Source organism: Stenella coeruleoalba (assembly GCF_951394435.1).
Source record: "Stenella coeruleoalba genome assembly, chromosome: 6".
NCBI lineage: Eukaryota > Metazoa > Chordata > Mammalia > Artiodactyla > Delphinidae > Stenella > Stenella coeruleoalba.
Window position 1 is genome coordinate 42316898 of NC_137151.1, and position 12838 is coordinate 42329735.

Sequence of the window (12838 nt, forward strand, 5' to 3'; positions counted from 1 at the left end):
TAACGAAAAGGATCCTCTTCAGAATCACACACTGCATTGCTTGTCATGTCTCTTTAGTCTCCTTCAGTCTGGAATATTCTTCAGTCTATGGTGGACTTTCATGACTTTGATGTTTCGAAGATGAGTCCTGTTACTTTGTAGAATTTCCCTCAGTTTAAATTTGCCTGAAGTTTCCTCACGACTGGATTCAGGTCACAGTATCACAGAAGTGATGCTGTGTTCCTCTCAAAGAAGCAGACCAGGTCATGCATGGTTTCAATAGTTGATGTTCACTGTCACCACTTGATAAAAGTGATGTCTTCCAGGCTCTTCCACCATAGTTACTTTCCCCCCTTTGTGGGGAGGTACTCTGAAACCATGTAAATATCCTGTTCCTCAACAAACTTTAAATTCATTCATTCATTCATTCATTCATTGATTTATGCCGGTATGGTCTCTTATTTTACTTAATATTGTAAATTCTATGAGGTACTATGATGTTACTATCCATCTGAATACTCAAATTATGTCCAATGTGGCTAGTAGGAGTTCAGTTAAGCTGACATCTAGGCCCTTTTAATATGTGCCCATCATTTTTTTTTAACACTTCTTTGGTTTATGGTAGAAGTTCCAGGTTTTTCTTGTACTTTTTCTCTCCCCCAGCCCCAGAATCAGGCATTTCTCTAAAAATTTCCTTTTTTTTTCCCCTTAATGGAATATGGTATTTGGAAGCCAAGATCTGGGCGCTATGTATGTTCATTGTTTTTGGAGCGTTGCTGCTTCCCATATAGCGCCAGGAATTATATATATATGTGTGTACCATATAGTTACATTTATATTTATTTCTATCTATAGAAATTGAAATCTATTTATATTTATCTATAGATACTGAAAACCACGAGTTCATGCTTATACCTCCAATCACATGTTTCTAATTTTCTCCCTTTCTGTATATGTAACCCCGTCTCTAATAGTGAGAAGACAAGCTTCCATAATTCTTCAAATATTTACTTACGCAACCAACCTCACTTTATGCAACCAATCTCCCATCCCTGCTGTGATCCCCTCCCACACACAGATGCCCTCTTCTCCCTGTTTGGGCTCTGACTCCCCTGTGTGGACACCTTCTCGCCCTGTTCAGGCTGATTCCTCATGCTTTTTTGCCTACCATCCTTGACTAGATGTTCTCTTCGTCCTCCTTGGACCCTGATATTCTCCAATCTTGCTCTGTCTCACCTAATGGCTTTAGAAATGAGTTATTCAGGAAGGGGAAGGAGTACCAATCAAGTTTTTCCATGTAATGTTTTCCTTATCCTCTTCAATCCAGAGTTGAGTTTGCGGGAAAGCAAGAGAAATCACCAGGGGCCAAAAGAAAGAAGGAACTGAGAGCCCAAGTAGTAACCACATGAACTAACTAGGCAGTACAGGAGCTGGGGTGGACTAGGGTGGGGTTATGTCTCAGAAACCTAGGAGTTTTCACTTTCATTCTCAGAAAGACACAGAAGACAAGACCTTGGAAATTCTGCAGGGAGGTGGGGATTTGAAACTGAACCTCCTACATAAATCCAGGATCATTTAGGGCTCCCCCTTCCGTGAAATGGTAGAGGAGAAATAATCTGCACACTAGCACAAAGAGAAAACAAGGAAGCAAGCTATTGAGGCCCGGGTACAGGGTAGAAAATAAGCCTTTCCAGAGAAATTGTGATCATAGACACGTACCTCAAATGAGCTTCGTGTCAACCACATGGCCCTGAACACTCCATATTGAGATTCAGTGTATTCCCAGCAGAAGCAAACTGAGAAAAAAATCTGGTGTAATAAAACCTCATCACAGGCCACACTTGATGTCTCCAGATGAAGCCTACCAAAAATGAGCTCACTGTTCAAAATTACAACACATACAAGGTAACAATCCACCTTGAGAGACACAGGAAAGAGTAAACACAGCAGAATTAAACCCCAAGGAATTTCAGATAATAGAGCTGTAACAGAGAGACTGTAAAATATATAAATTTTAAATGTTTAAAACATTAGAAAAGAAAAATAAAGCATTAAAATATGTGTCTGTGTCCTAATCTCCTCTTCTAAAGGACATGGGTCAGATTGACTTTGGGACTCTCCCTAATGACTTCATTTTGACTTAATTACCACTTTAACACCTTAGCTCCAAATCATTCTGAGGTACTGGGTGTTAAGGACATCAATATATGAATGTTGGGCTTCCCTGGTAGCAAAGTGGTTAAGAGTCCACCTGCCAGGGCAGGGGACAAGGGTTCCAGCCCTGGTCCGGGAAGATCCCATATGCCTCAGAGCAACTAAGCCGGTGCACCACAACTACTGAGCCTGCGCTCTAGAGCCCACGTGCCACAACTACTGAGCCCATGAACCACAACTACTGAAGCCTACAGGCCTAGAGCCCATGCTCCGCAACAAGTGATGCCACCGCAGTGAGAAGTCTGCACACCGCAAGGAAGAGAAGCCCTCGCTCGCCGCAACTAGAGAGAGCCGGTGCACAGCAACAAAGACCCAACTCAACCAAAAAAATTAATTAATTAATTAAAAAATATATATATGAATTTTGAGGGAGACAATTCAGCCCATAAAACTGTGGTAAACTGAACTTCACCAACCTCTCTTCTCTTGGCACTCTCCTGTTTCCTCTCTGCTTTCCAGATAATTCTCTGTACTCAATGACCTTCTCTTTCTTGCCTCAAGGGCTTTGCGAAGACTGTTACCTGCACTCGGAATACTCCCCCCATACTCCCCAAATTTGCTTAGCCAAAAGCTAGGTCTCAGCTTCAATGTCATTTCCTCAGAGAAACATTTCCTGACTCAGATTAGATTAGGTCTCTGTGTGTTGTGTTCTTCGCATCATTTTTGTACCACTTCATAATTCTAATTAAATGATTAACTGTATAATTACTGAATTTCCTTGATCCTATGATGCTATGCGTTGTTAGATGCAACATCAATTTCAAAACACTTGTAGAGAGAGGAAAGAAATACTACCCTATTAGTCAGCTATTGCTCTAATAATGCTGCATGAAAAACCACTCCAAAATTCAGTGACTTAAAATAACTAGTGTTTATTTCTCCCTCATGGGTCTGTGAGTTGATGCAAGTCACTTGTAAAAACTCAATTTCAGGATTCAGCTCTGAGCTCCAAGCTGCAGGCTGGGTTGGTTTCAGGTCTACTTCATATATGTCCATATGCTTCCAGTCCATTGTGTTCTCATGGTGAATGACAGATGTCCAAGCAGAGGGAACATGCAATGCCTGTTAAAGCCTTGGCTTGGAAAAGGCACACTGTCACTTCCACCCATTCTGTTGGTCAAAGCAAGTCACATGGCCAAGCCCAACATCAATGGGTTGGGGACAGCACCCTGCTTCCTTTAGTGGGAGACACTGCAAAGCCACATGGAAAAGGGCATACATGTATACTGTATAATTCAAAATTGGGTGGAATTAGGAATAATCACTCAATGCACCATAACTACAGCAAACAGTACGTACGTAACTTTTTATTATGTTGACTTACAAAAGATTATTCAAATATGTTTGTTAATACAAAAAAATGCCACTTTATTCTGGGTTAAGAGTAAATCTTCATAGTCAGAGCCCAAAGTATCTTCTGAGTCATTTTTGGTCACCAACCATTATGCACCTCATTCTAGCCACCAGCTCTTCATATAACCGGGGCTCAGGACCTTGACCTCTTTAATGCTTTTGTAAGTTTTAGGCATACAAAAGAAGACCAGGGTTCTCTTTGCATTCTGAATTTGGTTAAGCTCAGAACGTACCCCCCAAATTGATGCTTTTATCATTGGAAATTAAAAACTTTTCATAACAATCAACAAGTAGTTTTGTTTTGTTTGGGTTTTTTTTTTTACTGCTTATTAATTTTTTTTTTATTGAGGTAGCATTGGTTTATATCATTATATAAGTTTCATGTATACAACATTACATTTCTATGTCTATATACACTACAGTGTGCTCACCACCAACAATTTAGTTTCCATCTGTCACCATACAGTTGATCCTCTTTTTCTGTTTCACCTTTCCCCTCTGGTAACCACTACTCTGTTCTCTGTAACTACGTGTTTGTTTTTGTTTGGCTTGTTCATTTCTTTCCTTTTTGTTTGTTTTTTATATTCCACATATGAGTGAAGTCTTCCAGTAATTGTCCTTCTCTGTCTGACTTGTTTCACTTAGCATAATATGCTCGAGGTCCATCCATGTTATTACAAATGGCAAGATTTCATCTTTTTTTATGGCTGAGTGGTATTCCATTGTATATATGTACCACATCTTCTTTATCCATTCTCTTTATCCATTCTTCGATTGATGGACTTCAGGTTGTTCCTATATCCTGGCTATAGTAAGTAATGCCACGATGAACGTAGGGGTACATACGTGGTTTTGAATTAGTTTTTTTCTAATTCTTTGGTAAATACCCAGAAGTGAGATAGCTGGATTATATGGTAGTTTTGTTTTGTTTTGTTTTGTTTTGTTTTGTGGTACGCGGGCCTCTCACTGCTGTGGCCTCTCCCGCTGCGGAGCACACGCTCCGGACGCGCAGGCTCAGTGGCCATGGCTCACGCGCCCAGCCACTCCGCGGCATGTGGGATCCTCCCAGACCGGGACATGAACCTGCATCCCCTGCATCAGCAGGCAGACTCCCAACAACTGCACCGCCAGGGAAGCCCCTATATGGTAGTTTTAATCTTAATTTTTTGAGGAACCTTCACATTATTCTCCTTAGTGGCTGCACCAATTTACATTCCCACCAACAGTGTAGGAGGGTTCTCTTTCCTCCACATTCTTGCCAACACTTCCACAAGTAGTTTTTGACAGATACTTGACACCTGAATGATAATCTTTCACAACTCATGAACCTCTCTAGCTTGGAAATCCTACAATCTCTTTCTAGTGTCAATTGTACTATCTAGCATGTGACAGGCAACTCATTTGAGTGTGTCCTAAAAACAAAAGGAAATACAAGTTTTATCTCTTGGTGGATATTTTTCCATCTTAGTTTGTGTCTGCAAAGGAATTGAGTGTTTCTAGGTGACCTTTAAGTGCAAGTCTAACATTCCTCCAGTGATGAATATTAGTTTCATTTATTCTAACTTTGTCTTGTGGCTCTATTTCCATGTTTTTCTACACATCCATCAATTTTCATTTCAAAGTTACTTGTAGTGTAAGTCTTTGAACAACATTTGAAAACACAACTAGACACCTAAATTTAATTTTACTAAATTTAAGTAAAAATTCAACCCCATAGAGCGGTCTAAATAACTCAACTGAGAGGACATTTGATTAACAAGAGATGCAATATTACCTATATCACTTGTTCCTCTGCCCAATAGCTAGAAAGTTTCTTGTAATATGGATTGAAGGAGTCATCCCATTGTAACACTGGAGCAGTCATCTGAAATTATGTCTTGCTCGGTTCTCCTTCATCTCCCACAAGTGCAGGAAAGTGACTCAGGCAGGGTGGACAGTGTCATTTTTACCAGGGTCTGACTTAGATGCTAGGTATGATCGATTCTCTCTTCTCAGGCTGTAAAGGTCATGTGAAATATGATGAGTCATCTTTCCCACCACACTGAGATAGCCTTCTAGAGAAAGAAAACAATGCAGAGGAGGGACTTAGAATGAGAAAGAGAGACAGAAAGACAGACAAACAGACAGACTGAGCCAGATCCTAGAGGATGGAGTTCTCATAATATCCAAGATCATCTCCTGAAACTTCTTGACACATAAGCCAAAGTTTATGCCTGATTAATGTGAGTTGATTTCTGTCACACACAATCAAATAGAGCCCTGGATATTACAAAACAATAACCCCCATGAACAACATCATGGTTATAAAAACACAGGATAGTGCAGCAACCACAAATAATTTCAGAATAACTCAAGCCCTTCATTTGTTTTCTTGAACATGATGAAGGGGACAGAGAACCTTAAAAATCCTTTTGCTTCCCCCGTCCAGTGGCTCACACGCCGCAGCTGTTTCTGCTCCTTTACATCTGTCTTCAAATTCCAGTCTCACATCAAGATAACCTCCTCCCCCAAATTTAACCTTTTGAACTTTTGTTCTCTCTTCCTTTCCTCCCTATTCTCATGCCTAAAGCTCAAAAGACCTTGTCTGTCAAAGCAGGACTCTCAGGGCAGGACTCACCTCAGAGCACAAGAAACCATGTTAGCAAATGAGGGAAGACTGGGAACGTCCATGCGCGCTTCATTTTTGTCCCATTGCTCCCCTTTTAAAAATGTTATAAAAAGTGTTATAAAAATGCTTAATTTTAAAATTACACAAATGTGGTTTAACATTTGTTGGCTTGTTTTTCCTTGCTAACCCAATGTCTTCCACATACATATTAGATACCTCATAACAAGTTTTTGAAAAAAAGAAGAATTAATGACGAGATGAATCTCTGAATGAACAAGAAAGGAATGTATGAATAAATGTAAAAATGAGACATTAGAGATTTGGGGGAAATTATTACTGGGAAATTAAAGTCATGATCAATAAATGCTGGACATGGAGAAGATTAAAAAATACAGTTCTAAAATCCAACTCATTCTTTCACGTACATAAAAACAGAACAAAAAAAGAAAAGAACTTTGAAAGTAAAAGCAAGTCATATATATATGTATACATATATATGTATATATATATAGAAAGCTATCTACAATTTAAATAATCCCAGTGGTAGCTGTAACCAAGTGTATTAATTAGAATTCTTTGCAAGCCGCAGAGAACAAATCTGAATAAATAAGACATAAATGTATTTATTGGAAGAAGTATGTTTTACTGACCCAACAGTCATCTCCTCCCTCTTATCTTTGTGAACCGCACACTAGTTTTGTTCATGGCTCTAATTATCCCTCACTCATATGGCTCCAAGTTAGGTCTTAACTGAATAGAAGCCATTTCCATCCCTGCTACCAGTTTATGCTTATATGAGATGTGTGGGAAATTCTCCTAATGGGCTTCTGGGAAAAGCTTTCCTTACTTGCAGAAAGAGACCCAAGCAAGAAAGAAAAATCCCTTCTCCTGTGTCTGAAAAGAGGGATGTGGTGAAGATGTGATGACTGGATTTCTGTAGCCTTCTCGTGAACATAAGAGGATAGCCAACGAGAAGCTAACATATCAGGATGAAAGAGTGGGATGAGGCAGTCACTCTACATCCACATTTCTTGTTTCTGAAATGATAATTTCCCCAGAGCAACTCAGCTGAGCCAGGTTTTTCTGTTTTTCTGCAACTGACAGAATCCCAGGGATAGAGAACCATATCAAAGGGAGGCTGGACATCTGCGCTTGGGATTGGGTGGAGCCCCAGAAGCTGTGGAGGTTAGGAAGCAGAACCCAATAACAGCTGCCTTTTGGTGAAAACAGTCTGGTTGGGCTGCGCTAGGTCAGGTGAACTGAATTCCAGTGTTGTCTTTTTTTCCTCTCTTCAAAGCAAGTTTCAATTCCTAGGCTTGATTATATTCAGTAAGAAAGAATTAATTCCTCAAATCGGACTTTAGATTCTAATACAAGGTTAGGTAGATGCTGAACAGCCAAAAATATCAAGTGTCTACAACATCAACAAATTAGCTGGTTTTTCCCAAGATCTCCTGTATTACGGGTTTTCTTGTTTCTTAGTATTAATTCTTGGGGGCTTCCATTTCTCCTAATCATCTTCTGTCCTTATTTCCTGCTTCCATAACATTCTACGTCTTTATTTTAAATCATACCTTCTGCAATGTCACTCTCGTCTGCCTTGTCTATGCCTTCATTCCCCAAATGTGGAAATAAATCAAGCCAGTTTTGTGTCTCAGATTTTCAGTGGAGTTTTGGGGTTACAGATGGAGATTACATTGGAGTATAAGCTGAGAACTAAGTGTAATATACCCGTCTAATAAAAAAAAATTAATAATCAACTATATCCCACCATGGGGAATTTGTTGCTGGATATGTTAAGTTCTAGCTCATGTCTCTCCATCCTATGACTATTTTCTTTTCCTCTCTACCAGGTTTTTTTTTTCAATTTCCCCAAATTCCTTTAATTTCATAAACAGAATATTTCTCCATCTTGTACTCAAAATCAACCTTGTGGCCTATGCCTGCATAGCCAAGAACTCATTAAAGAGCTCTGTCAATGGGTTTCTATCCTTTAAAACACAAAGCATTGGAATAGCTTGGAATTAGTTTTTTCTTTACATGATAGAAATTTTAGGATGTGCTTCTCTCTTTACCAACCTCTGTAAGCAGAAGGGGGGCAATTTAAAGATTTATTCTTCCCCATTTCACAGAAAAACCTGTGGGGATTGTTTTGTTTTTTCTCTTCCTTTTTTTTTCTTCTTCCCCATCCTCCTTCTGTTACTGCTCCTTCTTTTCCTTCTTCTCTCCACCCAATACAAAGGCAGTGACTGTAATTGATTCTTACGCCCATAATTCAAATGAAGAACAAAGTATGAAGTCCAGTCTGAAGGAAAGGGGGAAACCGGGTACCGTGTGATACGGCTGCTAGTCCCAACTCTGCAATGTACCAGCAGTACGATTTTGAGCTGCTTCTGAAGTCTGGGATTAAAGCTATGGTTTACCTATATCAGAAGGGTATTAGCAAGACTAAATTAGATGATGAATGAAAAAGTACATCCTCAACTATCAAGGACTACCCAAATGTAAGAGAACGAATACCAGATAGTGAATTCCATCGCTGAAGGTCCATGAGAACGAAGCTGCTGACTGTCTGTGATAAAAGGCAGGAATTCAATCAAAGAGCAAAGAACCCGAGGACTGAGACTTTGGGGCGCCAAGGTCAGAGTGGGGCCAATAACAAGACTTGACTTGAGATGGAGCGCTACTGGAATCCTTCTATTTCTCTTGCAGAGGCAGATTTGATCTCTGAGGTTGCTGCAGGTTCAAACTTAAGAAATCTTACTCTGCTCTTTCTCCTTTAAGGCTGAAGGAGCAAAGAGTTAATTACCTTGTTATATTTGTCTCTCTTGCAAATTTTCCACATGGGCTTTTTTTCTTAATTAGCCATCATATGAAACGAGAAGAATATTTATTATTTACTGTGTGTATTAAATTTTATGTCTTTTCTTCTTAATTCTTAAAATGGGTAAATTTACTACTTTTCATATTTCTCTCCTAGAAAAAGCAATGTTTTTATTTGTTGTTGTTATTGTTGCTTTTATTGTTTAGTTGTAGTCCTCATTTGACTTTTCTTTGGGTCAGTAATTCTTCATAAAAAACAAAATGAGAAAACCTTCTGGCGTGCTTTAGATTAATTGGAAGAAGCAAATAGTTTCCCCATACGTTTTCTTACTCTTAATGCTTTTCTTTTTATCGTTTACCCAATTTATATATGATACCTAGAAATGCCCACTGAGTATTGGTTAAATTATATGGCTTAACTTCAAGGCTCTGTAGTAACTTATTAAAGTATATTTTATAAAGTGATTTTGGTCATCAAGATAGCACGACTATACAACGACTTATGTGCATATGTGGCTTGTTGCCATGGTACTAAGTCAGCTCCAAAGGAAACATGAAATGCACACCTACATGCCAATTTCAATCTCAATTATATATCTACTGCAATTCATTAGACTTAGGGATTCCAAAGGGTTTATACATTTAAAGACTTGCTTAACTGGTTTAGAATTTAACTGCTAGGCAAGGTATTCGGAAGGAAAGCATTTCTGAATAATTCCTCTATTTAAAATCTTCTTTATTTTTACCCCGACAGTAGGTAACATATAACAATGCATTATACATAGTCTTATTTTGTGTATGTATGGCTTTAAAAGCAAAGAATGTCTCTACTCCTCCTTCCCCACCTCCTAGTGCAGATACGGATATCTAATATAAGTTTCTCTTAAAAATGTTAGGCTTGACGGAATTCCCTGGCAGTTCAGTGGTTAGGACTCTGTGCTCTCACTGCCGAGGGCCTGGGTTCAGCCAAAAAAAAAAAAAGTTGGGCTTGAATGGAAAACCTGGTCCACAAGTATCAATCAAGGTTCACTTAAGAGTTTCCCATAGCTGTTTAATATCTCAATGCAACAATCTAGGTTTTATTTGGAAATGATGATGATTTTATTATGTCTTAGGCCAGTCAAAGCAATTTTGAAAGCTCTGTTTGATAAGCTTCTTTTATCCCAGTTACATCTTTTGCTTCTCTCATCTCCCTTCCCCTCCACCTTCTCCAATTTCTTTCTTCTGTATCCCTCACATTTCTTTCTGTTTTGTACTCTCTCTTCTACTCTCTACACTTCAGCAATTACTTAGGAAAAAAAAGAGTCTGGCATTTTCCTATTGCAACTCAAAGGAAACCAAGCCTGAGCATATCTCTATAACATAAAGACCCAGGGGGTTCATTTTTGGGGGAAAAAAATCCGACCAGAAAGGAAAACAATCCAGATTTAAAAAATGTCACAATTAGGTTTTTTAAAAAGTATATATAGTTCAGCTTGTTTACTTGGAAAAGGGACACTTAATGTTCTTAATTATGTGTAAGTAAATAATCTAGGTTGATAGAATTTTACAGGAAGCTGCTAAAACTAAAATGTTTGAGAAAACAGATATTGCTTAATGGACAAAGAAGCTGCTGTACACAGCGCCCGTTGAAAAAACTGAGAAGTAAAGGACCCACAACACCCACAGGTGACTGGGAGAGTGTTTTGATATTTCTGCAGGTGTTTGTCTATAAAAGCATTTCAAGGTGTAGCTTTCTACTGATTTGACCTTGCTAAAAATCAATCTAGGAACTATCATTTGCCAATCAACGTTTTTTATCACATTTTCCAAACCTTTTTCAGGACATGAGAGTTTTTAGTTCCTCCTTCTTGAGAAAGAGACCCCCTGATGGGAGACCCTAAAGCCACCTCTGGACTTCGACACTATGTCTGCCCTGAATTGAAGGCCCTGTTGCTGAATTTCTCCAGTTTGCAAAGCAAGGAATTTCGCACTAAACTTGACTTTCTAACTTAAAAATAAAACCCCAAACCTGCTCATCTATTGCAGGTAAATGTACTCCCTTTGTTTCATGGTATGCATTTAGATGCATTTGAAATAAAAGGTGAGTTAAATCAGAAATCTTGGGGACAAGCATTTACTATTTTAAAACAGAGAACGTCAAATGTTGTTTTTCAACCCAGTACCAAAGGGCATTTCACAGGTAATTTCTCAGAGCTGATGCTAGCTAATTATTAGCTATCATACCCTGCCTCCCATTCTAAGTGACTATCTCCTGGCAGAAAGACACAACTAGGAGTGTTTTGTTTCATTTGTCCTTGGAGTTTTTATCAACATCAAGAAGGTAGACTGAGCCAAAGTTAGAAGAATTCTGGAGCTAAGCAAAAAGCGACACATTTAACAGCCCCCATTAATTGGAGTTGTTACATGATTAATTTGAGAAAAACAGAAGAGACCGATTTCTTTACAACTCACAGTTGGATGCAACGCACTAAAAGTAATCCTGTAAATTACATTTTAAATCTTCAACATATTCCGAGCAGATAAATTAGTGGCATGATTGACCAAACTCCTTTTAAAAGTACACATATTACGATGCATCATAGTTATAAACAGATGGTATTTGGCCTCCTTCCTATTCTCAACATTTGGAATTTCTAAACTATGTGAATTAAACAATAATATTTTATAAACATACAAGGGATTTTGCTCACTGCTTTGTTAACATAGAAATTATACAATGCTGACATTTATTTAAATTTTAAAAAGTAAACAACAGTGTGCATTGAAATAAAGCAAACTAAAATCAACACAGAGAAGTATGTTCTGTGTGCATATTACCTACGATGGCACTGGCCTTTCTAAGGGAAGACATGATGGGTTGAAGAACAAATGGTAGCTTAGATGGGTCTAATCCTTTGTACTCCAAAGGCTCATTTAACACCTCTCTGTAAACAACGGATATTTATATCATAATTGGCTATTTGACCATCATTGTTCATCTACTGTATAACCTGCTATTACGGAGTTAAAAGAAGTTCCCCTTCATTGGCTCATCAGCTCTCATAGTAGTGAAAGTGTACTCGCAGTTTTGAAAACACTTCCACAAACGGGAATCATTCTGACACTTCTACTCAGAATGAGAAACATTATCATTATATCAATAAGTATGTATTTTTTTCTTTGGGGGATATTATTGCCAGAAAGAAAAGGAAATGTATCAGATCTTAAGGTCATTTACTGAGATTCCTTTCTAAAATTACAGTTTTAACCCTTTGGCCACATTTTGGAAGGGAGACACATCTGCTGAGTTGATGTACAAAATAGAAGGCACTCAGTTTTCAAACACTATTCTCAGATTTGCAAAGTTGTCCTGGGATGTATAAATAATAAATCAGATATTTCAATCTGTTTTATGGTTTTTGAAAGCCCTGATTATCATTGTTTAGAGACATTCTCTTCTCAATGCACTTCCCAAGTGTTCTTGTTCTAGCTTCCAAGGCTGGGCTTAGGGAGGCCACCTTCCCCTACCTCGGTTTACTCCTGGACTGCTCTTCTCACATTTTAAACAAACAATCAACCAACCTCTACGTTCAGGTCTACAGTTTGAGGACCATTTCAAACCAGAGGGGGTAAAATCTTGAGTGATAGGTGCCAGCGATGGTCACCAACACTCCAGGCTAAGGTTTCTTATATTTGGTCATTGGAGTGCACCACTTTAGCCTACAATCTCTATTGGTGGGGAAGAGAGGAAAGTATGCTACAACTTAGATGGACAGAAAAGGAAAGGGCTCTGCTGAAACCAAGAACAAAAGGCATTTTTCTCTTAAACATACAGTTTTAAATGTGTATATGCAAATAAATACCTAATGATAAATAGTA

The 12838-nt window shown here is 38.5% G+C and overlaps 1 protein-coding gene across 17 annotated transcripts in view; it reads right to left on the reverse strand.

The window, feature by feature from the left end:
- GTDC1 (glycosyltransferase like domain containing 1) overlaps positions 1–12838 on the reverse strand; it is a 494021-nt gene that overhangs the window by 89312 nt on the left and 391871 nt on the right. For 2 of the 17 annotated variants that reach the window (XR_013828620.1, XR_013828623.1), the window contains one exon: positions 5321–5542. The exons of the other annotated variants lie outside the window; for them this stretch is intronic. The gene's annotated coding sequence lies outside the window, so the exon portion shown is untranslated. The remainder of the gene's footprint in view (positions 1–5320; positions 5543–12838) is intronic. 17 annotated transcript variants of the gene reach the window in all.